The sequence below is a fragment of the Loxodonta africana genome, chromosome 10 (genome assembly GCF_030014295.1).
Source record: "Loxodonta africana isolate mLoxAfr1 chromosome 10, mLoxAfr1.hap2, whole genome shotgun sequence".
In the NCBI taxonomy this organism is placed as follows: Eukaryota; Metazoa; Chordata; class Mammalia; order Proboscidea; family Elephantidae; genus Loxodonta; species Loxodonta africana.
In genome coordinates this window covers 47,374,872-47,400,883 of record NC_087351.1, presented here as the reverse complement: position 1 = coordinate 47,400,883, position 26,012 = coordinate 47,374,872, and the positions used below count along the sequence as shown (strand labels likewise).

The following is a 26,012-nucleotide window of genomic DNA, read 5'->3' as shown; positions in this document are numbered from 1 at the left end:
ACAGAGTAGAACTGCCCCATAGTTTCCAAGGAGCAGCTGGTGGATTCAGACTGTGGACCTTTTGGTTAGCAGCCTAGTTCTTAACCACTCTGCCATCAGGTCTCCAACACTGAATATTATATATCAAACAAGCATAAGAAGACTCTGAGAGTTGGAGAAGTAGAAAGACCAGCTAGTGACCTCAATGACGAACATATTGTCTTGATGATAGAAATGATGCCAGAGATCACGTGATAGAATTTATTAAGACCATCGACTTCATTGCAAATACCTTTTTTCACCAACATAAACAGCAACTATATACATGGACCTTTCCAGATGGAATACACAGGAATCAAACTGACTACACCTGTGGAAAGAGATGATGGAAAAGCTCAATATCATCAGTCAGAATAAGGCCAGGGGTCGACTGTGGAACAGACCGTCAATTACTCATATGCAAGTTCAAGTTGAAACTGAAGAAAATTAGAACAAGTCCACAAAAGCCAAAGTAGGACCTCGAGCATATCCCACCTGAATTTAGAGACCATCTCAAGAATAGGTTTGAGGCATTGATCACTAATGACTGAAGACCAGAGGAGTTGTGGAATGACATCAAGGACATCACACATGAAGAAATCAAGAGGTTATTAAAAGACAGGAAAGAAAGAAAAGGCCAAAATGGATGTCAGAAGAGACTCTGAAACTTGCTCTTGAACGTCAAGCAGCTAAAGCAAAAGGAAGAAATGACGAAGTAAAAGAACTGAACAGAAGATTTCAAAGGGCGCCTCAAGAAGACAAAGTAAAGCATTATAATGACATGTGCAAAAACCTGGAGATAGAAAACCAAAAGGGAAGAGCAGGCTTGGCATTTCTCAAGCTGAAAGAACTGAAGAAAAAATTCAAGGCTCGAGTTGCAATAGTGAAGGATTCTACTGGGAAAATATTAGACAACACAGGAAGCATCAAAAGAAGATGGAGAGTTATAGAGTCACACCAAAAAGAATTGATCGACGTTCAGCCATTTCAAGAGGTAGCATATGATCAGGAATCAATGGTGCTAAAGCATAAAGTCCAAGCTGCGTGGAAGGCATTGGTGAAAAACAAGGCTCCAGGAATTGACGGACTACCAATTGAGATGTTTCAACAAACGAATGCAGTGCTGGAAGTGCTTACTCGTCTATGCCAAGAAATTTGGAAGACAGCTTCCTGGCCAACCAACTGCAAGAGATTCATATTTATGCCTATTCTCAAGAAAAGTGATTCAAGAGAATGTGGAAATTATTGAACAATAGCATTAATATCACAAGCAAGCAAAATTTTGCTGAAGATCATTCAAAAGCAGCTCCAATAGTCTATCAACAGGGAAGTGCCAGAAATTCAAGCTGATGTCAGATGGATCCTGGCTGAGAGCAGAGAATACCAGAAGGATGTTTACCTGTGTTTTATTGACTATGAAAAAGGCATTCAACCGTGTGGATCATAACAAATTATGGATAATGTTGCGAAGAATGAGAATTTCAGAACACTTAATTGTGCTCGTGAGGAATGTGTACATAGATCAAGAGGCAGCTGTTCAAACAGAACAAGGGGACACTGAGTGGTTTAAAGTCAGGAAAGCTGTGCATCAGGGTTTTATCCTTTCACTGTGCCTATTCAATCTGTATGCTGAGCAAATAAACTGAGAAGCTGGGCTATATGAAGAACGGTGCAGAAGAACTGGAGGAAGACTGATTAACAACCTGAGATATGCATATGAGACAGCCTTGCTTGCTGAAAGTGAAGAGGACTTGAAGCACTTACTGACAAAGATCAAAGATCACAGCCTTCAGTATGGATTGCCCCTCAACAAAAAGAAAACAAAAATCCTCACAACATGACCAATAAGCAAAGATTGAAGTTGTCAAGGATTTCATTTTACTTGGATCCACAATCAACACCCATGGAAGCAGCAGTTAAGGAATCAAAAGATGCATTGCATTGGGTAAATCTGCTGCAAAGGACCTCTTTAAAGTGTTGCAAAGCAAAGATGTCACCTTGACCACTAAGCTGTGCCTGACCCAAGCCATGGTCGATCACATCATATGCATGTGAAAGCTGGACAATGAACAAGGAAGACCGAAGAATTGATGCCTTTGAATTATGGTGTTGCTTAAGAATATTGAATATACTATGGACTGCCAAAAGAATGAACAAATCTGTCTTGGAAGAAGTACAACCAGAATTCTCCTTAGAAGCAAGGATGGTGAGATTGCATCTCACATACTTTGGACATGTCATCAGGAGGGGTCAGTCCCTGGAGAAAGACATCATGCTTCGTAAAGTACAGAGTCAGCGGAAAAGAAGAAGACCCTCGATGAGATGGATTGACACAGTGGCTACAACAATGGGCTCAAGCATAACAACAGTTGTGAGGATGGTGCAGGACTGGGCAGTGTTTCGTTCTCTGGTACATAGGGTTGCTATGAGTCAGAATGGACTGGACAGCACCTAACAATGACAACAACTTTTCAGATGATGGAAAAACTTGGAAATGGTGGTGGTTGAACAACATGATGAACATAATTAATGTTACTGAATTGTTCATGTAAATAATGTTAAAATGGCAAATGTTTTTTGTTACATATATATTTACCACAAATAAAAAAAATAACTATCCCCCAAAGTCTTCTTTGAACCAAACCATAAAAAGCCCAGCCCAGTGCCATCAAGTCGTTGAACCAAAGCATAAAAAAAAATAGCTTAATTACTAAAGAAAGCCTGCCTTGAGCATTGTGCTTTTTTAAAGAATTATCTATGTGAGATCAAATTGACAACAGCAACTTGAAAGGTTAGATGAGAAGCTTAGGGGGCAGTGAGTTTATACTAATGGTGTTAAAATAATTTGGAAAAGAATAGTGAGAGTGATTGCACAACTTGAAGAATGTAATCAACGTAACTGAGTTGTACATGTAGAAATTGTTGAAATGATGTATCTTTTTGCTGTATGTTTTCACAAAAAAACTTAAAAAGAAGTTTTAACAAAAGTAACCCCTTTTCTTATATCTTTTTTTCAATGTCTTCTAAGACATTAAAGTAATGTTTTCATTCTTCAAGGTCTTTATTTTTGCTCTCCTGAGATATAATTTACATATTATAAAATTCATTCATTGTGAGTATACAATTCAATGACTTTTAACAAATTTATAGAGTTATGCAACTATTACCACTATCCAGTTATAAAACATTTTTATCACTCCAAAACAAAACAAGGCTAAAAGGGCACAGCAGCCCTGGGGCAAGGACCAGAAAACAGGAGGGGACAGGAAAGCTGGTAATAGGGAACCCAAGGTTGAGAAGGGATAGTGTTAACATGTCATGGGGTTGTTAACCAATGTCATAAAACAATATGTGTACTAACTGTTTAATGTGAAACTAGTTTATTCTGTAAACCTTCATCTAAAGTACAAAAAAAAAAAAAAAGCTGGGGGGTGTGTGGAAATAGTCTTTTCCCAGCCATGCTCACAGGCACACCCCTCCCTAGCCCACAGCCTCTGTCCAAAGGCACTCAGCTTTCTCTCTCTGTGGGGCAAGAAGCCCACCGCACCATCTCCTGCTGCCAGGTCTCTGCTGTTGGGTCACTCCTCCTGATCTCTCCTTCCTTGATGGGGATGGGCTCTTTGCTGCCTCTGGAGTGGCTCATTTCAAGTCCAGCGGGATGGCAAAACAGACCAATCCCCTTGCTGCACCACAATTACCCTATCACACACTCCCACCCAATCACCTGGGTGGGAGATGTAAGACCATAACTAGAAAGGCCACACACAAAAGTAATCAATTGCACCACAGGTATGCACTTAGGAGTGGAATTGCTGTGTCATCTCCATTTTTTGAAGGATAGTTTTGCTGGATATAGAATGCTTGGTTGACAATATTTTTCTTTCAACATTTTGTCATTACACTGCCTCCTGGCCTTTATATTTTCTGTAGAAGTTAGTCATTGATTATATTGTTGTGTCCCTGTACTTGATGAGTTGTTTTCCTTTTGCTCCTTTCAAGATTTTCTCTGTCTTTGACTTTCAATGGTTTGACTGTGGTGTTTCCAGATCCAACTTGAAGTTCATTGAGCTCCTTTGATCTTTAAACTAAAGATTTCATCACATTTGAGAAGTTTTCAGCTATTATTCCTTCAAATATTTTCTCTACCCCTCTTTCACTATTCTCCCCTTCTAGGACTCCCATTAAATGTATGTTCATAAGCTTAATATTGACCCATGGGTCTTTGAGGCTTTCTTTGGTTTTCTTTATTCATTTTTTCTCTCTGTTCTTCATATTGGATAAATGTTGAGTCCACCTAGCGGGTTTTTCACTTCAGTAATTGAATTTTTAACTCTAGAATTTTCATTTGGTACTTTCAAATAGATTCTGGTTTTTTACTGATAATCTCTATTTGTTGAGAAATCATGTATTTTTCTTTTGTTCTTTAAATATGGTTTCCTTCAACTGTTTGAATATATAATAACTTTGAAATTTTTGTCTGATAAATCCAACATCTGAGTTTAGTCACAGTTTCCATTTATGGCTTTATTTTTTCCTGAATGTGTCACATTTTCATGTTTTTGGATGTCTTGTAATTTTCTTTTTGAAAATTGAACATTTTAGATATTATATTGTACCAATTCTGGATTCTGACTTTTTTTCCTCTGAGGTTTTTTGTTGTTGCTGGCTTTATTTGTTTGAATTTTCTCTGTTGTTGTTTTAAGTAACTTTCCTGGAGTTAAAATGAACAATGTGTCACTCCCATGGTGTGTGGTCACTGAGGTCTCTGCTCAGTTTCTGTTGTTGTTGTTGTTGAGAATATATACAGCAAAACATGCACCAATTCAACTGTTTCTACATGTACAATTCAGTGACACTGATTACATTCTTTGAGTTGTACCATCATTCTCACCCTCCTTTTCTGAGTTGTTTTTCCCCCATTAACATAAACTCATTGCCCCCCTAAGGTTCCTATCTGAACATTCGAATTACTGTTGTCAATTTGATCCCATATAGATAGTTCTTAAAAGAGCATAATGCCCAAAGCAGACATTTTTTATTAGTTAAGCTAAAAATTGTTTGGTTTTAAGAAGACTTCAGGGGATAGCTTCAGTTTAAGGTTTAAAGTTTATCTCAGGGCAACAGTTTCAGGGGTTCATCCAGTCTCCATGCCTCCAGAAAGTCTGTAGTCCATGAGAGCTTGAAATTCTGTTCTGCATTTTCTCCCTTTTGATTAGGAATCTTCTATAGAATCTTTGATCAAAATGTTCAATAATGGTAGTCAGGCACCATCCAGTTCTTCTGGTGTTATGGCAAAGGAGGCAGTTGTTCATGGAGGCAATTAGCCACACATTCCGTATTTTCTTCCTATTCCTGACTCTACTTCCTCTGTTGTTCCAGGTGAATAGAGCCCAATTGTTGTGCCTTGGATGGCCTCTTGCACTCTTTTAAGGCCCCAGGAACTACGCAATGAACTAGGAGGTAGAACAGAAGCACTAAACAGGTTATTAACCCACTTAACTGGTATGTCCCATTAAACCATACCCCTAAACCTCCAAACCAAGGAGCCAAATCCCATGAGGTTTTTATTTGTGCACAAGCAGCCTCATCAGCTACTCTGTTTTTTTGTGTGTCACTATAAATATATCTATCTCCTCAGTTTTATTTTTTAATTCTGATTTTTGTAGTCTGGCTTCCTTAGGAGTCATCTCTCTGATTGCATAGCTTAGATGAGATCCTGTTTGATTCCTGAAAGTTGTTAACAGTTAAAAACAAACAAAATGAATAAACAAATTTTTAAATAAAGAATAATTTTTTAAACTCAAAAACAAAGAGGAATTTGTATGTTTACTTATAAAACAGTCCAGTAGGGAAGAATTTTAAAAACTTTATTCTGCTTCAAAGGGATAAGCTACAGAAATTTTGGAGATGAAATTTAGAAAGCAGGCCACATCAATGGAATATGTAGGAGAGAAGGGATAAAGGGACAATTGGCTCAGGACAGGAAGTGACCATGTCATATTCATTTCCAGCAACCTGAGTACCTGGGGGATCTTAAAATGTAGAAAAACGTGAAGAAATTTTTAAAAATTAGAGGGGAGAGACGGAAGAAGGGAGAATAATTTAACACATTGTTCTGACCAAGGTGTAGGCATTTGAAGGTTTCACAACAGATTTGACAATATGCAAATAATCATCAACTTGTTTTAGTTCAAGATATCTGCTTTATTGATTTATTAAAAACTTACCAACATAACTTCAGGGCATTCCATGTTGTTGGTGGTGGTGATGATAGTGACTGTTTTAATTTTTATATGGTGTTTTTAATATATCTGGGCAAGTATTTTTTAATCAGAAGTAGATTTTTTTCTTTTGCCCCCTTTTTATCAAGTCACTATAGCTGAAAAGCCTCATAACTAGATTAATAAATGTTAGCTTGTGACCTCCTAAGATGGTGCTATTTCGTTCTTTCTTTATCCACCCACTTTTTTCCCTATAGAATTCACAATTGCATAAAAGATACATATAGCCCACATTTGCTTTCCCTAGGCATAGGAATTACATTGGGGGCTATTTCTATACAGGCAGTATTCTCCTAAACCTTCTCTATAGATGCCAATTAGAAGATTAGCATCTTTTCTCTCTCTCTCTGCTATTAAATAGTCACACAAAAGCTGAGCTGACAAATTACTCTCTCCATGGTGCTTGACAAAGACAGACAATAGATCATCATCATTTACTATACTCAAATCCTATTAATCACAGATTAATGAGAACATGTCTAGTGGGGAAGAAATTACCAGAATGTGAGCCTATTGGCTTGTTACTCATGTAACATCTGCTCTGGCTTTACCTTTAGTGTCATGTCATCTTTTATCACATTGAAATAATGTTTGCTCCAGAAACATAATTAAGATAATGGAGCAGATTCAGAGCCCTTTCCTTAATAATTAAAGAATTGGGGTTGTATTTCTTAGTCCAGTGGCTTTTAAAAAGCTAATTTCCCTGTGTTCTTGATTATTTCCTTTTTCTTTTGCTCATAATGAATTATCAAATCCTTTTTTTTTTCCCTCTGTAAATTGTGTGATTAATCCACATATCCAAAACTAGGACAAAGTCAGTGTTTGAGTTCCCTTTTTTAATTGAGATAAAATTCACATAGCAAAGTTCTTCATTGTACCTATTTTAAAGTGTACAGCTCAGTGGTGTTCCTTTTTACAGTCTGAAATATTCTAAATTCGAAGTAATACTTATATGACCTCACAAGCTTTGTAAGGAGCATCAAGTAGTGTATTTGCTTTCCTTAACCCTCATCTACAATGTGCTGTTTTATTTTTTAATAATCAAATGCTTTTTTTTTTAATGTATGGTTTCGCCAATGTCTTATCTGATTTACATTAAAACATGAGAGTTGAAATATTTAGTATTTCATATTATTGGAGATCTTCTATTGTCCTCTTGCCCCAAAAAGGGGGGAACTGGGGAAACAAGTACAAAGATAAGTTTAAAAAAAGGAAAAGAAAGCAATGGCATTTGTAATCAGCTGATAAAAAGGGAAGAATAATCACAATTCATGAATATAAAATGCAAGATAGTAATTACTCATGTTGTTAAAATTTAGACTTTGAAGGCACTGGTGATTAGTGCTTAGGACTGGATAAGGTGTGATCTAAGGCTTTGTGAGTAAGTCGTGCTTCAGCACCACAGAGATAAGAACAGCTCCACAACCAAGAGCTGGCAAGCCCTAGTTGGGGGAGGAGGGAAGGGGATTGCAAAAAGCTTCTTAATTAAATTTTAATTATTGCTAATTAGAACTACAGTTTTTTATATTCCCAACAAGGAAGCGAAGAGCTGATCTTGCCTTTTTATTATTCTGTTAATTAGTTTCCCAAAGAGAGATTTGAAAGGGCAGACTCTGCTTTGACAGTATTCAGATTGTTAGTTGACTTTAAACCTACAGGTAGATCAGATCCTCAAGTTCGAGCTTTAATATTTATGGAGAGTTCTTTCCTGTTTCTAAGATTTTATTTTAGACATCTCGGAAATGAGCTACTCCTATCTTCTACTTGAAGAAAAGGAGCCTTGGTGGTGCAATGGTTAAAAGCTCGCTCTGCTAACCAAAAAGAAAGGTTGGTGGAAGAAAGATGTGGCATCAGCTTCTGTGAAGATTACAGCCTTGGAAATAATTTTTCAAATCATTTTGCTTAGTTATTAAAATATTTGGAACCCTCTACACACATTAATGCACTCTGTAAACTCTAAGCTTTTTTGAATTGTTAGAGATGATCTCTACCAGATTTAAAGGAATAACCATATGTACTTTTTACACACAAAAAGTGATGGCTGGTTTTTTTCTAGTAGTGAACTCAGTGCTTTACAATAGGCAACAACAAGAACAACGACAACAAAAAATCCAAGTCTGAAGAGCTCCAAAGTTCTATTAAATACCATTTAAGATGAAACACGCCAGGTAAACTGCACTTGGAATACAAAACAGAAACCCTAATTGCAAACTTGAGGACATAATCCCAGAAGGTTCCCAAGATCCATTAGCATTATAAAAAAAAATACCCTCTGCAAAATATGAATCCCATTTTATAAGTGCACACATTTTATAATACTTTTCCCACGATAATAAAGTTAAGAGTTCTGAGTTGGTGCAACTCCCTGTGTTAATTACAGTAAGACTTATCAAGTGAAATTACATTTCTGGAATCAACAGCATTTGGCCAAGCACACACACATGCCTTGACAGCCTTCTTTGCAGTTGGAGTTACATTAACACATGTGTTTGTTTCCTCACCTTTTACAGACACAAGAGGCCTGTGATATGTTAATTCACACCAAATTCCAATCCCTTCCCCTGTCTTTATCTTCCCAACTCAATGATATGATGTGTCAACACCTTTCATATTGGGAAGAAAAATGCTTAGACAAGGTTTTGTTTTTACTCTAATTAAAATTACAGACAGTAGAAAACAAAGAGTAAATAAATTAAATCTGTCCTTCAGTGCCATTCACCATCTGCCCTGTCAATATCTACTCTGATCTGAATTATTCTAAATGTCATTTGGATTTTTCTTACTCTGATTAGTCAATTAGCTACAACTCACAGTAGTTTAAAATGTATTTTTCCAGATCAGTGAGTTACCCTCACAACCTTAGAATAGCTGACATAAAGACTTAGGAGATTTCCCATTAGTACAGAAAGGTTTCTGCTGCTTTAACTTATTCAATATTTGAAAGTTCTCTAATAATATAATTTTTCAAAATAATAAAGAATACATAATATTGCTTTATTTTTCTTTAGTGTATTTTTTATGTTATGGATCAAGTTATTATTAACCTCATTCTTACAGGTGAGGAAAGTCGACTAGAAAATTATCCAACTCCAAATCTACTCCTTTTGCCACTTGCTTGTTATAATGTGGTACTGTTGTCACTTGTTCCACAACCACCCATATTAATCAACAGGAAATATTTTTTTTAAGAGACACTAGGACTGTTCCAAGCCTCTATGGGTGAGCATGAAAAGAACATCTAGACTGAGTGCTTTTGAAGAGAATAGGAGTGAGATAGGAATGGAGGAGAAAAATAACAAAATAAAAGAGAACGAGCTTGCACAGAATAATAATAATAATTGTGTATCGAGATCTGAGGAGTCTAATTCAATTCTGTACATCTGAGTCCTAGCCCCCAAAAAAACCTTGTGCCCCAGGCACATTCAAGTACACCTTGCTTGATACACACAGTTTCAAAAATTGGGGTTCTTTGATCTTTTATTTTAAATTTTGGCAAGTTTAGTGAGTTATAAGGTAGCAAGTGTTTATCACAAATAGTACATTTATAAGTTAAAACATATGTAGCAGGTATGGTAGAAAACTCAGGTATGCAAGAAACATCACCAAACAGATGCCAAACCTATTGGCATCTAGTCGATTCCAACCCATAGCAGACCTATAGGACAGAGTAGAACTGTCCTGTAGGGTTCCCAAGGAGCGGCTGGTAGGTTTGAACTGCCAAACTTTTGGTTATCAGCCAAGCTCCTAACCACTGCACCATCCTCCCTGTCTTTCTAGGCTAGTGGGAAATTAAGATTAGTCCTTAAAGCCGTTCCCCTACTTCTTCTGAATTGTATCAACAGCCTGATCTTTTGCATTGCTAAAGCATTTGAGTGGGGCTGGTTCTGGTCGTCAGTCACCTCTGTACACAGATTACCACTGAGTCATCCTTGGCCTTATCTAAATGGTCCCTTTAGGATCAGCATTTCTCTTCTCCTTCACTGACTTATTTGGAATGTGGGAATCTTTCTTGACACTGACTAAATCCTATATACTTAGTGGCAACAGGTCCTATTCTCCCCAGGGTGCTACCAGAAGCCAAAACTGGATCCCTGACACTCTAGAATTCACAGACCTGTCTCTTCCCCTCCCTTTAACCAGGGGAATCTCTTTCTTATACGTGTGTATTAGGGAGGACTAATGGAGAAGCCCCATTTTCTACCTCACTTCTCCGTAACATTCTAACTCTGCCCGAAAACTTTTCTCCCTTTTACATTTTTCAGAAACTCTGGAAATTTTCCCAAGGGCTTAAGCTTTTGGAAACAAAAGCCAAAAAGTCTTGCATAGTACCTCTGCTTTCTGCCTCGTAGAGACCCTTAGGCTATCTATTTTGAAGTGATAAAAAAAGAAAATACATGGAGCGAAAACAAGTTAATAGCAAACCAAAACCAAACCCAGTGCTACTGAGCCGATTCCGACTCATAGCGACCCTATAGGACAGAATAGAACTGCCCCCTAGAGTTTCCAAGGAGTGCCTGGTGGATTTGAACTGCTGACCCTTTGGTTTGTAGCCGTAGCACTTAACCACTACACCACCAGGGTTTCCAAGTTAATACCACAAAGTATTATTCATACCTCACACCGTGTTGTTTTTAGCTGCCATAAAGTCAGCTGACTCAGAGCGCCCCCAATTCATGGTGACTGTATGTACACCATAGGGCTTTCATTGGCTATTTTTTTCCAAAGTAGATATCCAGGTCTTTCTTCCTAGGCTATCTGAGACTGGAAGCTCCGCTGAAACCTGTTCAGCATCACAGCAGCACACAAACCTTCACTGACAGATGAGGGTGGCTGCGCTTGAGATGCATTGGCCGGGGATCAAACCCAGGTCTCCCACATGGAAGGCAACAATTCTACCATTGAACCACCACTGCCCTCGTTTAATAAGTACAGACCTATTCAGATTATCAATTTCTCCTGGTGTGAATTTTGTTGGATTGTGTCTTTCAATTAATTTATCCATTTCATCTGTTATCAAATTTATGGGCACAGAGTTGCTCGTAATACTCCTTTATTATCCTTTTAATGTCTGTGGGTTCAGTAATGATGACCTCTCTTTCATTTTTTATATTAGCCATTTGTGTTTTCTCTTTTTTTTTTTTTTCTGGGTTAGGTTGGCTAGATACCTAACCAAGGTGACAATTTTATTAATTTTATTAATGTTTTTGAAGAACCACCTTTCGGTTTCATTGATTTTCTCTGTTGACTTCTTGTTTGCAATTTCATAGATTTCTACTCTAATTTTATTATTTTTCTTCTGCTTGTTTTGGGCTTACATTCTTCTTCTCTCTCTAGTTTCCTAATGTGGAACCTTAGATTATGGATTTAAGTCTCTTTTTTTTTTTTTTTCCAATACACGTATTCAATGCTAAAATTTCCCTCTAAGCACTGTTTTCACTGTAGCCTACAAATTTTGATAAGTTGTTTCCATTTTCATTTTGTTCAAAATGTTTTAAAATTTCTCTTGAGACTTCTTAAACCATATGTTATTTAGCAATATGTTGCTTAATCTCAAATACCTAGGGATTTTTGGCTCTCTTTCTGTTATTAGGCACCCTGGTGGTGCAGTGGTTAAGAGCTCACCTGCTAACCAAAAGGTCAGTGGAATCCACCAGCTGCTCCTTGGAAACCCTAGTTGGGGCAGTTCTACTCTGTCCTACAGGGTCATTATGGGCTGGAATTGACTCGACAGCAATGGGTTCTGTTATTAGTTTCCAGTTTAATTATACTATGGCCCGAAAGCCTATATAGTATGATTTCTATTCTTTTAAATTTGTTAAGGTGTGTTTTATCCCCCAGGATACACTAGGGATATTCCAAATAGACCACAAATCTAAATGTTGAAAGAAAAAAGAAGGAAGGAGGAAGGGAGGGAAGAAGGGAAAAAGACAAGAAAGAAAACCATAAAAGTACTAAAAGAAAGAATTCCTTTATAACTTTGGAGTGGGAAAGGGCCTTTCTAAATATGACTAGAAATCTAGAAGTCATTAAAGAAAAGACTGATAAATTTAACTATGTAAAAATTTTTATTAAATTCTGCATGACAAAAAAAGCCATATACAATGTCAAAATACACATTAAAATTGGAGGGAAATGTTTGTAATTCTTAACACAAATAAAAAACTGTATTCTGTATTCTAGAACAAGCTCCTAAAAAAAAAGAAATAGGAAGAAGATTATCAACCAAATTCAACGAGCTAAAGAGCAGTTAACAGAAAAGGAAATAAAAACATCTTTTAAACACATGAAAAGATACCTAACCTCATTTTACTTATAATAAGAGAAATGCAAACTAAAACTACACTAAGATATTATTTCTCAGCTATTGATTGGCAAAAATCTAAAAGTTTGAAAATGCACACTGTTGGCAAAACTGTGGGGAAACAAGCACTCATACATTGCTGGTAGAAGTGTAAATTAGTACAACCTCTAGGGAGGGCAATTTGCAATATCTATCCAAATTGCAAATGTATAAATTCTTTGACCTAGCAAATCTACTTCTGAGAATTATCCTATATATATACTTGCACAGGTTATTCACTGAAATATAGTAAAAGATGGGAAAATAATCTGAATGTCTATTAATGGGGATTTCCCATTGCCGTTGAGTAGAACTGCCCCATACATAGGGTTTCCAAGGAGTGGCTGGTGGATTCGAATTTTTGGTTTGTAGCTGAACACTTAACCACTGCGCCACCAAGACTCCATTAATAAGAGAATTAGCTAAATAAATTATGGTACATAATATAATGGAATATTTTGCAAAAACAATGAAGACATCCTATATACTGATATGGTGAAAAATCTCCAGGATATATATATTTTAAAAAGTATAGAATAGTGCTATCTTTTGTGTAAAAAAGAGGGGAAGGGATATATTTATATTCATAACTACTTCTATATGTAGAAACTCAGAAAAGATTCGGGGTAAACTAATAGTGATTTTGGTGGGGGTTGGGAATTGGGCACATGGGACCAGATAGGAGAGCGTAACTCTTTGTTCTGTACCTTTTTACCTTTTTTACTTTCAAATCATGTGAATATATTGCTTATTCAAAAAATAACTTTTAAAAGTATGTTATTCAACTACATATACATGTTTTCTGTGATCCTTTCTACCACTTAACTATGAGTTAAAAATTATAATTAATTCTAATGATCATTTTATCTATTTGTTTATACATTTTTATTGATTCTTGATGTTTAAATCCAAAATAATTGTTCACTTTCAAATTTTCAACATTTCTAGGTTTAAACAACCTTGTGTTAAAAAAAAATCCATTAGAGTGAATACCACAATAATGAAACTCTTAGTCTTTTAAATGATTCATATGCAGATGACAGACACAGCCTTGCTTGCTGAAAGTGAAGAGGACTTGAAGCATTTACTGATGAAGATCAAAGACTACAGCCTTCAGTATGGATTACACCTCAAAATAAAGAAAACAAAAATCCTCACAACTTGACCAATACGCAACATCATGATAAATGGAGAAAAGATTGAAGTTGTCAAGGATCTCATTTCACTTGAGTCCACAATCAATGCCCATGGAAGCAACAGTCAAGAAATCAAACGATGTATTGCATTGGGCAAATCTGCTACAAAAGACTTTTTTAAAGTGTTGAAAAACAAAGATGTCACTTTGAGGACTAAGGTGTACCTGACCCAAGTCATAGTATTTTCAATCGCTTCCTGTGCATGCAGAAACTGGACAATGAATAAGGAAGACTGAAGAGTTGATCCCTTTGAGTTATGGTATTGGTGAAGAATGTTGAATATATCCTGGACTGCCAGAAGAAATACAGTCAGAGTGCTCCTTGGAAGTGAGGATGGCAAGACTTCGTGTCATATACTTTCAATGTGTTATCAGGAGGGACCAGCCCCTGGAGAAGGACATCATGCTTGGGAAAGTGAGGTTCAGAGAAAAGAGGAAGACCCTCAATGAAAAGGACTGACACAGTAACTGCAACATTAGCTTAAACATAGTAATAATTGTGGGATGGCACAGGACCAGGCAGTGTTTCGTTCTATTGTACATAGGGGCTCTATGAGTCAGAATCAACTTGAAGCACCTAACAAGTCTTTAAAAAAAAAAAAAAAGTACAAGTAATTTTACTGTAATCAGATCTTCAAAAAAATAAAAAGGTGTATTAGAGTACAAATAAGCTTTTTTTTTTTTTTTTTTTGGCAAATATGGTACAATAAAATTCCTATAGCCAAATTCCACTATAAGAAATTTTAAGAGACTTCCAACTATTTTATTATATTTTAAATACCAGGAGTGTATTTAATTAAATACTCCTTGAAATGTATTAGCAAACAACTAGAGCTTGAAGTATTCGGTCAGAAAGAGATTTTTGTTTTAATGTTATTTGTACACCGGATTTGATCCATATCATTAGTGCCAGCACAATGTATTTTTCTCCAGTCTTGGGCCACACAACATAGAGGAAAAGTCAAAAGCATGGGTTCTAAAGTCAGATGATCTGGGTTCCGTCCTGGCTCCTCCCCTTCCTGACTCTACTGCTTACTAATTGTGTGACCTTAACTTCTGGGTGCCTCTGTTTCTTCACCATAAAATGGGAATAATAACAGTACTTACCTCATAGGATGGTTCTGGGGGTTAAATCTTGACGGCCTGCACATAGAACGTGTCCATTAAGCTTTAAGTATTATCATTATTGAGGTCCCTGGGTGATGCAAACAGTTTGCACTGGACTAACCTAAAGGTTGGTGGTTTGAACCCATCCACTGGCTCTGCAAAAGAAACGCCTGGTGATCTGTTTACATAAATATTACAGCCAAGAAAACCCTATGGAGCTCAGTTCTACTCTGTGACACATGGGGCCACCATGAGTTGGAATTCACTCAATGGCAATGGGTTTTTTTTTGTTTTTATTATCATCATTATTATCTGTACATATAAAAAAGGAAAAAATATATATACCACCTGATTTTCCAGAATAGAGTTGAAGGAAGAATGTGAAAACAGAAACTTATAAGCCACACACACACAAACTCAAAAACAAAAGAAAACGGTTCTTCAAGAGAGTATTTTCCTCTGAGAGGTATCTTGGAGGACTTATCATCTTAGGATGCAGAGGGCTAGCATGAGAGAGGAGCATGTGTAATTTGAAAAAGCATTGGATCAACAATATTATAATTTTATATAGCTGGGGAGAAATACTGTATTGTCCACATAACACAAAGGAAATGAAACTCAAGGAAATTATTTTGATTAATGTTAATATGTAGAAGACACAGTGCTTCCCAATAGGCGACATGCCACTTTAAAGAGTCATATCAGAATCTGGGGGGCAGGCAGCAGGATGGATGGAATAAGACAGTTAACCTTTATCAAACGTAACTTGTGTTGGGTGGGGAGTAGAAAAACGCTGCTTTAAACTAAAGTAAAACCAGCCAAGCTATCAAAGAAGACCAATGGTTATCAAAAAGAAGGAAGTTCCAACTTAAAAAAGAAATCATTTATTGACTGACACTCCACCACTCTGTCCTTTTTTCATGCAGATGAATTTCCCTTGACTGTTTGTTTTGAAGGTGGGGAATAATGATTAGTCAGAAAGATAGGTATTTATTTTTCTTTCCCCAGTGGGTGAATTGGGACCCAATCCTTCATCTTCCGAGGTTTCCTATTGCAATAAAGAAATTCCATTACATTGAAAATGATGTAATTCCCCATGGGGTTAGATGTAATCAGACTTGACCTATATGGATATGGCAGTGATGAAAACTAAAGGATAGGGAAATTCACAGAAATAAAATGACAGCATTTAAATTTGCTTTATTTAATTCAGTTGTATAGTGTACATTAAAAACTTGCTTCATTTCTGATGAGAAAAAATAAAGCAGAACAATAGAAATAAATTGCAAAACATCTTCAGAGTTCAGTATTCTCTGAACAGTGATCAGGTTTTTTTCTTCTTCCTCCCTCCATCTCTGCCCCCCCCCACCACCATTGATCAATTCTCATTATTAGCTCTTAGAAAACCAGACAATCCCTGAGACAAGCCTGGCTTCAGACCAGAGAGTCAATATTCTACTGTAACAATCTGCCAAAAAACACGATTCAGGCACATTTAAAGTATGTCTCCCCAGAGGAAATCAAGAAACAGAGGCCATTGAGAAGGGCTTCACTATTTAGTTTAATTCAACCACAGCTGCCTCTGACATTTCTAAGCCAGTGAGGGTTATCATCAGAAAATGCAAGTGAGCAAATGCAGAGTGACAGCAGACCATAGCACAAAGGCTGCCTGGTTCAGGAAGTTTATCCAACTGCCGTTACCATTCTCCCCTCCCTCTGTCCCCCACCATCTCATATTGAACAGCTGAGTTCATGATGATGAGGGCTTACAGTGCCAGGAAGACAACATGTGAGAGGAGGTGTAGTAATAGCATCACTTAAAAAATAATCTATAAACCATAGGGAGAATAAAAAAAAGGAGAATACTTCTCTCTGATCTTAAAGAGCCTTTGGGGTTGCAAGACACAGGATAAACATTAAATACTTCTTTGTGTCTGTATATATATGTGTAAATATCTATACACAGACACATTTATATGTGTGTGTGTATGTGTGTGTGCCAGGGTTTCCTATACATATACATGTATATGAAATTGCCATTTTTATAGTCAAAAACAGTCAAACATTGATTGGCAATTTTATATTATGCAACCATATATATATAGTTACATTTGACAAACATAATAGACACAATAAAAAACAAAATCAGGTAGAAATAATCTTGGAAAGATCAACTGGTGAGATGCCAGAGGTGAATATAGAGTAAATGGCTTATTCAGGTATCGTTAAATGTGAAACAAAATGAGAAATCCATTTTTTATTATATTTGCTTATATTTAGACTTAATTATATTTAGTACCTAATTTAAATGATGGGAAAGATATATAACTGTTAAGATTACATTTTTAAAGAATACTGAAGTATTCATGATTTACCCGTTGCCATCCAGTTGATTCCACCTCATAGCAACCCTACAAGATAGTTTAGAACTGCCCCTTAAGGTTCTAAGGAGCAACTGGTGGATTCAAACTGCTGACGTTTTGGTTAGCAGCTGAACTCTTAATGACTGAGCCACCAGAGCTCTGTTCATGATGTACAACAAAACAAAACAAAACCCTTTGCTGTTGAGGCGATTCCAACTCATACTGAACCTGTAGGACAGAGGAGAACTGCCCCATACGGTTTCCAAGGACTGCCTGGCAGATACAACTCCGGACCTTTTGGTTAGCAGCCATAACTCTTAATCACACCACCACCAGGGTTTCCATTTGTGATATAGTAGTAATAAAAAAAGGATGCAAATAATGCAATAAAATTCAATTCTAATTTTTAAATGTATAGAATAAAAGACCAGGAGAATATACACAGAACATTAACAGCATTTCTGGGTTCTTAGATTAAATGTAGTATAAACTTTCCTATAGTTTCAATTTTTTTTTTTTTTGATCCTTATCTTGTTCCGGATTGGGCCAGTGGGAGCCTCTTCTGTGTCTTTTGACACATTGCATCTTTTTTTTTTTTTTAAATTGTACTTGAAGTAAAGGTTTACAGAGCAAATTAGTTTCTCACTAAACAATATACATTGTTTTGGTTGCTAACCCCACGACATGTCAACACTCTCCCTTTCTTGACCTTGGGTTCCCCATTATCAGCTTTCCTGCCCACTCCTGCCTTCTGGTCCTTGCCTCTGGGCTGGTGTGCCCCTTTAGTGTCATTTTGGTTTATGGGCCTGTCTAATCTTTGGCTGAAGTGTGAACCTCAGGAGTGACTTCAGTACTAAGTTAAAAGGTTGTCTGGAGGCCATACTCTCGGGGCTTCTCCAGTCTCTGCCAGACCAATAAGTCTGGTCTCTTTTTGTGAGTTAGAATTTTGCTCTATGTTTTTCTCTAGCTCTGCCCAGGACCCTCTATTGTGATCCCTGTCAGAGCAGTTGGTGGTGGTGGCCAGGCACCATCTAGTTGCACTGGACTCAACTGGTGGAGTCTATGGTAGTTGTGGTCCACTAGTCCTTTGTACTAATATTTCCCCTGTGTCTTTGGTTTTCTTTATTCTCCCTTGCTCCAGATGGAGTGGGACCAGTGGATTATCCTAGAAGGCCACTCAGAAGCTTTTAAGACCCCAGATGCTACTCACCAAAGTAGGATGATGTAGTTTCAAAATTTTGATCATTGCACAGATTTTTCTTTCCTTTTCTCCTCTCCCAACACCAAAACATTGATCATTGTCTATAATATATATGCAATTATTTTATAATCAAAAATATTTTAAAATAAAAAGATATGATTTAACTTTTATTCGTACTCTTTTACACAATAAAGTTTATTATTCTTTTTAAGAATTAGCATCAGAATTTTTTGGAGCATAAAATTTCTTTGCAAAGTATTTAAGGTCAAAGATGGAGCTCCCAGGGTGAAGAGGTAAAAGTTCCTTGCATTAGATTGGGTGAGGAATTGTAGTTCTGGAGAGGGAGAGTAAGGAAGGCAAGGAGTGAAGAACTATTAAGTGGAAACTATTAATTGTTAATCCCATATGTACACTTGTACACATAGAAAAAAAGAGACTGAAAGAAACAACAGTGGATTATCTTTCCTGTGGAGTATTTTTTCCTTTATTATTTACCATGTTTTCCAAATTATCTACAGTAAACATATATTAATTTTATAATCAGGAAAAAAGTTGTTCGAAAGCACCAGAGGAGTTCAGATAGATTATGAGAAGGGGAGGAGGCATTCAAAGTATAAGAAACATGGTGAGCAAAGCTATAGGGGTGATAATGGTCTAGACATGCTATAGGTGCAATGACTGAGCCAGTTTGACTGATACCAAGACTTCTCATGAGAGACTGGTGAGAGAGAAACTTAGGAAGGTAAATCAGAATCTATTGAAGGCCTTGAATGCCAGCTTAGCCTGTAGTGCCTGGCTTCCTGAGACTAGAATAGGAGACGGGAGAAAAGCCTAGGATGCTAAAGGGCTCCTGTCAAGTCTGTGTCTGAGAACAAATCCTAACAGGGCTGCCAGGCCAAACCAAAGCCATGTGGATATCAGGAATGCCTCCGTGCAAGTCATAGTGGATAAAGGACATGAGTTAGGGAATCTATTCAATCCAGATGGCAGTCTGCGAAAGCATTAGGGAAGTCGGGGAAATAAAGCAAGAGAATTATTATGGAGCAGCCAGACAAGGCTAAGTCTGTGGCCAGGTTACAATAAATCTCAAGTTGAGGCCACAGACTCCCCTTAATCAAGGATTCTTAACCAGGACATCAGAATCATTTGTGAAGCTTTTAAGTAAACACATACTGTCCCCCTTGGATGACATATTTACTCCCAGACCTGACCTTGCACAAACCCTCAGTTGACACCATCCTAATATCCTAACCCAAGTACATATGACTGACCCCTACAAAGAACTCCACAGTCCTAAAGTGGCATCCCCCTCCCTAAATCATCAATGATTTTCCTTGGGTTCATCTCACATTTCATCAGCCCAACCACCCTGCTGCTGATGAACCTAATCAAGATGGGCTATTATCTATCCAGTCCCTGGATAAATAAAGCTGAGCTATTCAACAAATTATATATACTTTTCACTTATGCTACAACGCACCCTCCTTCAGCCCACAATACCTGTTCCTGCAAGACGGCGACACTTCTACCCTCATACAGGGTTATTTTTTTCACAAACAAACCCTAAGCAAGTGTTTCCCAAGCCTCACAGTAGATAAGAATCTCAGATTCTGGGCCAGACCTAGATCAACAGTCACAATTTCCAGAGAAGAGGTTCGGTGATTTGTTCTAGACAAAAGCTCTTATAAACTAAACATACTTCTTCTGTAAATGCATCTCTTTGCCTTACTTCTACCCCTAACTCATTTGGATGAAAAAGCTCCTACAATGATGGCTGTCTTCAACACTGTCTGGGAGAGGCCTGGGCCCTATAACATCTAATGAGACATCTCACTGACCATGAGTTTTATTCAAATTGAGTAAAAAACAGATAGAGCTGGCTCTGTTCTTTCAGTAATACCTGTCTAATACAGTCTCAAATCCTTTTATGAGTGAGTCAAGGAATAGACAGTCAGGAAAATAGACCTTCACCCAATAGTGAACTATAGAACAACATATCAGGCATCTCAGACCTGCATCACCCCAGGTGATTTCACAGGAATGTGGCTGCATCGACTTGCAGTGGGTTTTTTCTGTGTGTGTGTGGCTGCATCTGGTTCTGTCAGCATTCATCCAGTAGCTGCCTCCAGCCACTTCACTGATATAGACCAGAAAGGTTCTGTGGGTCATCAAGGCCTCCTGTAGCAGAAACATCACTTTTTTATGTTCCAGGCACTAAAATACAGACTCCAGTCTGGACTAGGGCTATGGGAGTATAGTTGGTCCACTAGGTCTTCCAGTAATCCTACGTAGTCCACCCGTTTCAGGGTCCTATATATGTACCCCTAGGTGAAAAATAGATATACAGGAAAGAGTAGAGTAGACCCCTGAAAATAATGCCTGGGAGACCTGCAGCCTGTCTTATACATATTCCCAATCCTTTGGCACGATTCTCTTGAAAGAACCTACGGAAAATTGGACACCACCCTGATTCACAGTAAAGACTAAAAGTAGTGAACAGAAGTGAAGCCCCTAGAAGCAAAGACCAAACATAAAAGAATACAATTAGGACCTAACATCCATTGCATATAATCCTGTTATCCTAAATCACATACTTCTCAGCTTGCTTCAGGCATGATTTTGCCAGTAAATAACATAATTGCTTTAAGAACCACCTTAACCAGGCTTTTACATCTCCCACCACTTCAGCCTCCTGAGTCACAATTTATCTCCTTTCTGGCTCAGTACATCTGGACTGACAACACAGGAACTGACCTCTGTCTGTTTCAGGATCTTTCTCTTGTGAGTTGATTCCATGAGTAAACCAAGTTGCCAGGGCTCAGCACACCCAGATCTCCAAGCCTGACCCCAGAAGATCCAATGTATAATAAAAGAAACTACTAAAGATAGTCTTTGAAGATTTTTAGCAAGGTAGTGGTGTAATGAAACAGTGCTTTAAGGAGGTTAATCAGGCATCTGCAGGAAGAATTTGAGAGAGAAGTGTTACTGCATTCAGGGTAAGGTTATTATCATTATCAAATGTGAGATTGTAAAGGTTAGAACATGCAAGTTGGTAATGTAAAGGAAGATAAATATACTAAAGACAATGGAAAATTAAAATCAACAAGATTCAGTGACTTAAACTATTTTCCCAGAGAAAACGGTGGCCTAAGATTGAGGGTGGGATTGACATGACTTAAAAATAGAGGTAGGACATAAGAAAATTAGATATTGGAGAAAGCTGGTATTTCTGAGGGGATTATTTACACAAAACAAATCACTAACCATATAGAAAGCACCAAGCACCAGGCATCAATAGGGGAATAAAATTTTATCTCCTTTATGTGTATGTGAATGTGCTTACTGTTTTCAAAATTCAAGAGCAGCTGAACCAAGAAAAAGAACATGAATAGGCAATTCATAGAGAAAGCAATTCAAATGGCCAATAAGCATTTGAAAACATGTTCAATAGTAGAATTGCAGCTGATAAGGATTTGTTTCTAAAAGTAGCATGTAAGGTAAAAATCAAGTACAGTATAATCAATTACCCTGGAAAGCCCCTTTCAATCTCCCATAAAATACAATCTACATGACTTAAAATACATGATTTGGCATACAGAATCCTTTATGTATGTATAAATACATAATGCATTATGTCAGGGATCCCTAAGATAACCCTCAGGTTTGATGATTTGCTAAGACTCACAGAACTCAGAAAAGCTGTTATACTTGTGGTTACTATTTATTACAGTAAAATTAACAAAGGAAAGGGTTGTGTAGGGTGGAGTTCAGCAGAAGCAAATATGAGCTTCCAGTTGACTTCTTCCAGTACAGATGCATATTGTTGTTGTTAGTTGCTGTCAAGTCGGCTGCAGCTAACGACGACCTTGCGCATAACAGAACAAAGCATTGCCCAGTCCTCTGCCATCTTCATGATCATTGGTATGTTTGAGTCCATTTTGTGGCTATTGTGTCAATCCATCTCACTGAGGGTTTCTCTCATTTTCACTGACCCTCTACTTTATCAAACATGGTGTCCTTTTTACCCCAGTAACAGTGTATGACAACATGTGCAAAGTATTGCCAACCAGGAAAGCTCATTGGAGCCTTGGTGTCCATGGTTTTTACTGGGGGTCAATAAAAGTCCTGAAGCACCTGCAGGACTGACCTTAGCTACTTAGTCTCCAGATGTTCCCCTAGAGGTCAAACTGATACAGCATGGCCAAGGCCCCACCTAAATAAAAACAGGCGCTCATCATACATCACACTGCTAGCATAAACTACCTGGCATGGGCTAAGATCCCAGGAAGAGATACAAAGACATTTTATCAGGTAGAATATTCTAAGGGCTTAGAGGTTATCTCCCAGGAGCAGGTCAAGGACCAGTCCTGAAGACCTTTGGAAAGTGAAGGGTTTAGACACTCAGTCCTGCTGAATTAACTCTTTACTACATATACATATAAATACATGGACTATGTACTAGATTATTTATGCAAAACATAATATTCTATCTTTAAATACTATAATCACAATTCCTCTTCTAGAAATATACCCAAGGAAATAACAGATATGAACAAAAATCTACATTTGTGGATGACAACAGAAGAGCAAAAATTTGGAAAACAAACTAAATGTTTAAGATGAGGAAAATAGTTAAATAAATCCTGGTATATTCATATTATAGAATACTATGTAGCCACTAAGAAACCTCAGTGGCACAATGGTTAAGCGCTTGACTTCTAACCAAAAAGGTCAGCACTTAGAACCCACCAGTAGCTCCATGGGAGGAAAAAACCTGGCGAAAAACCCTATAGGGCAGTTCTATTCTGTTCTATAGGGTCGCTATGAGTCAGAATCAACTCGACAGCATACAACAACTGCACACATATAGCCATTAAAATCTATATATCGTTAAGCAAGAAAAACTTGTTAAAATATATATGTATATACAATATAGAAGACTAGATACCAAGATGTTAATAGTGGTTATCTTTGGTAATAAGAATGTGGTTGATTTTAAAATTTTCTTTTTTAGAGTTTTCTGTATTTTTAATATTTTCTATTAGTAACATGTGTTAATATATATAATTGAGAAAAAATAATGCTATATAATAAACAAATGTAAGACCCTGAAAAGTAAATTATGCCAATTAAAGACCTTAGCAACATTTAGGAACCTATAAAGCATGAGCACTAATGTTTCTAAAGGTACCACCTAGGTGAGTACATGGGCTCTCCCCTGGGAATGGTGAGAGGGGCTAGTATAAAAAGACAGCTGAATAAGCTTGTTCTTAGTCTTAAAAACAAAACAAAATTTCATTCTATTCACTGTCAAAGGCATGGAAAGGAATATTCTTATTGGCTTGCCTCATTCATCAAATGAAGCTTATTTACCAGCTGGGAGCTAAAAAGGACCAAGAACGCCTAATTTGTTCCCACAGTAGTGTTTGGTGGTAGAGATAATAGAGCTGCTATGAGTCTTGCATAACCACCCCATCCCACACCACAGAATGGTCAGGCTGGGCTTTAAGTGAATGAGTTATTTGAAAATCAATGCCTAGATCATGAAAAAAGCATTGCAGCATTTTGACTGTCTCACCCCCAAGCTGTCTCTGGGGATCTGTGTGTTGTCAACACTTCACCCTCACATTACTCACAGGCGATAGCAGCTGTGGCAGCATTTTTTCATCCTTGGTTTGTTTTCAACTCCCCTGAGAATCATATAGAACACACCTCCCATTTATGCCAACTCTTCCTTTTCAAAGAATCCCACAGGGCTTCATTAATTTCTCAAGCTAGCCCCAGAGGTCACTGCTGCTGCTTCTGGGGCAAAGCACTACCTGATAGCATACAGAATCCCATGATAGCCATCTGAATCAAGAAGCAGAAAAGGGTTCCCACTATAGGGAGCCCAGAGAAATTGCATATGACTAGCTAACCTGGGACTTAGTCAAGCATTCTCACCCTGACCGAGAAATAATGGCTTTGAGGTGAGGTCCTCACCCTGGGAGTCCAAAAGCACGGAGAACAGATAGACTCTAAAGAATAAAATTTAAATCAAAAAGTACTCTTTGGCTAAGACAAAAATCATACAAATCTTGAAAGGAATACTAATGTAATGGAGTTTGCTTGTACGATGTACAATGTACTCCAAAGGAATTCATTTCCTTCTGATATAATGTAGCTGGATATTAGCAAAACAGAACTAAATGAGAAACCTAAGATCAAATGCACCAAGCAGAAGAAAACACAAAGCAATTAATGTGAGAGAAAAAGAGATGGTGGCTCTAAAAGAAACGGAAATAGAGTATTATCATCCTTTTGATGATCACAGACCAAGCCCTTCTTAGCAGGAAAAGATTTCAGTAACTAAATGGCCTGGAAGCTCTTAACACAGATGAATTGGAAAGAACATGTTTCCGGGGCAGAGAAAGAAAAAAGTTGATTTTAAAATGGGAATCAAAAGAGCTTTCAAGAACAAAAATTTCTGTCAGAGTAGGTTCCGGCCAGTGACTGACTCACTTTTTACCTCTCAGTGCGTGAGAAGTCAGCAGAGCAGGCACTCAAGATCCTGCTGTTTGTATGTCTGGGTAACCTTTGTCAATCACCCATTGCAGAAGCAGTTTTCAGGAAGCTTGTAACTGATCAAAATCTTTTAGACAAGTGGAGGATAGACAGTGCAGCAACATCCACATATGAAATAGGAAACCCTCTTGATTATCCAGGGCAAAATTGCATGAAGAGGCCTGGTATTCCTATGAATCACATTGCCTGGCTGTTTACCTAAGAAGACTTTGCCACATTTGATTATATATTATGTATGGATGAAAGCAATCTGAGAGATTTGGATAGAAAAGGTAATCAAATTAAAAACTGCAAAGCTAAAATTGAACTACCTGGAAGCTCTGATCCATAAAAACAACTTATTATTGGGAGAGAGTCCAACTTTGAGACTGTGTGCCATCAGTGCATTAGGTGCTGCTAAGGATTTTTGGAGATGGCATACTGAGGCTGCATCCATTCGTTGCTGAAGGCCAACCATGATGAACACCTTCACAGTGATGCTCTACATTTTTCCATCAGTGGATGTGTAAAAGTGTAATAATGTTCCATACCTCAAAGCCACAACTGTTTTCTTCCACTGACTTAGCATTTCTTACCTAAAAATTAATTGTAGATGGGAATCAGTTGTGATTGGCAGAAGAATAAATAAAACTCTTTGATTCAGACTGTTTATGGGATATATTAAATGTTCTTAAATTAGTTGAACCTCCCCCTTTGCCCTCATTACAAACAAAATAGTAGAACAACAAAAAGGAAAATGTATGTGTTTTGTAGCAGTCATTTTCCATTGTTTGGCAAGTACTAATCTAAGGACTGCCATCACTCTGATGTGCATAATTATGATGTTAATAAATAATGAGATAAACATCACTTTAAAGCCCAGGTCAACATCTGAGCCCACTGAGACTTTTAAATAGCCTACTTGAACTCTCCAGTAAGTTGACATGGCTAAGTCAGTGAAGGA

The 26,012-nt window shown here is 37.5% G+C and overlaps 1 pseudogene; it reads left to right on the top strand.

Annotated features, from left to right (window-relative positions):
• Window positions 1-25,493, top strand: part of LOC100664925 (low molecular weight phosphotyrosine protein phosphatase-like) — a 78,547-nt pseudogene extending 53,054 nt beyond the window's left edge.
• Window positions 25,494-26,012: the final 519 nt, after the last annotated feature.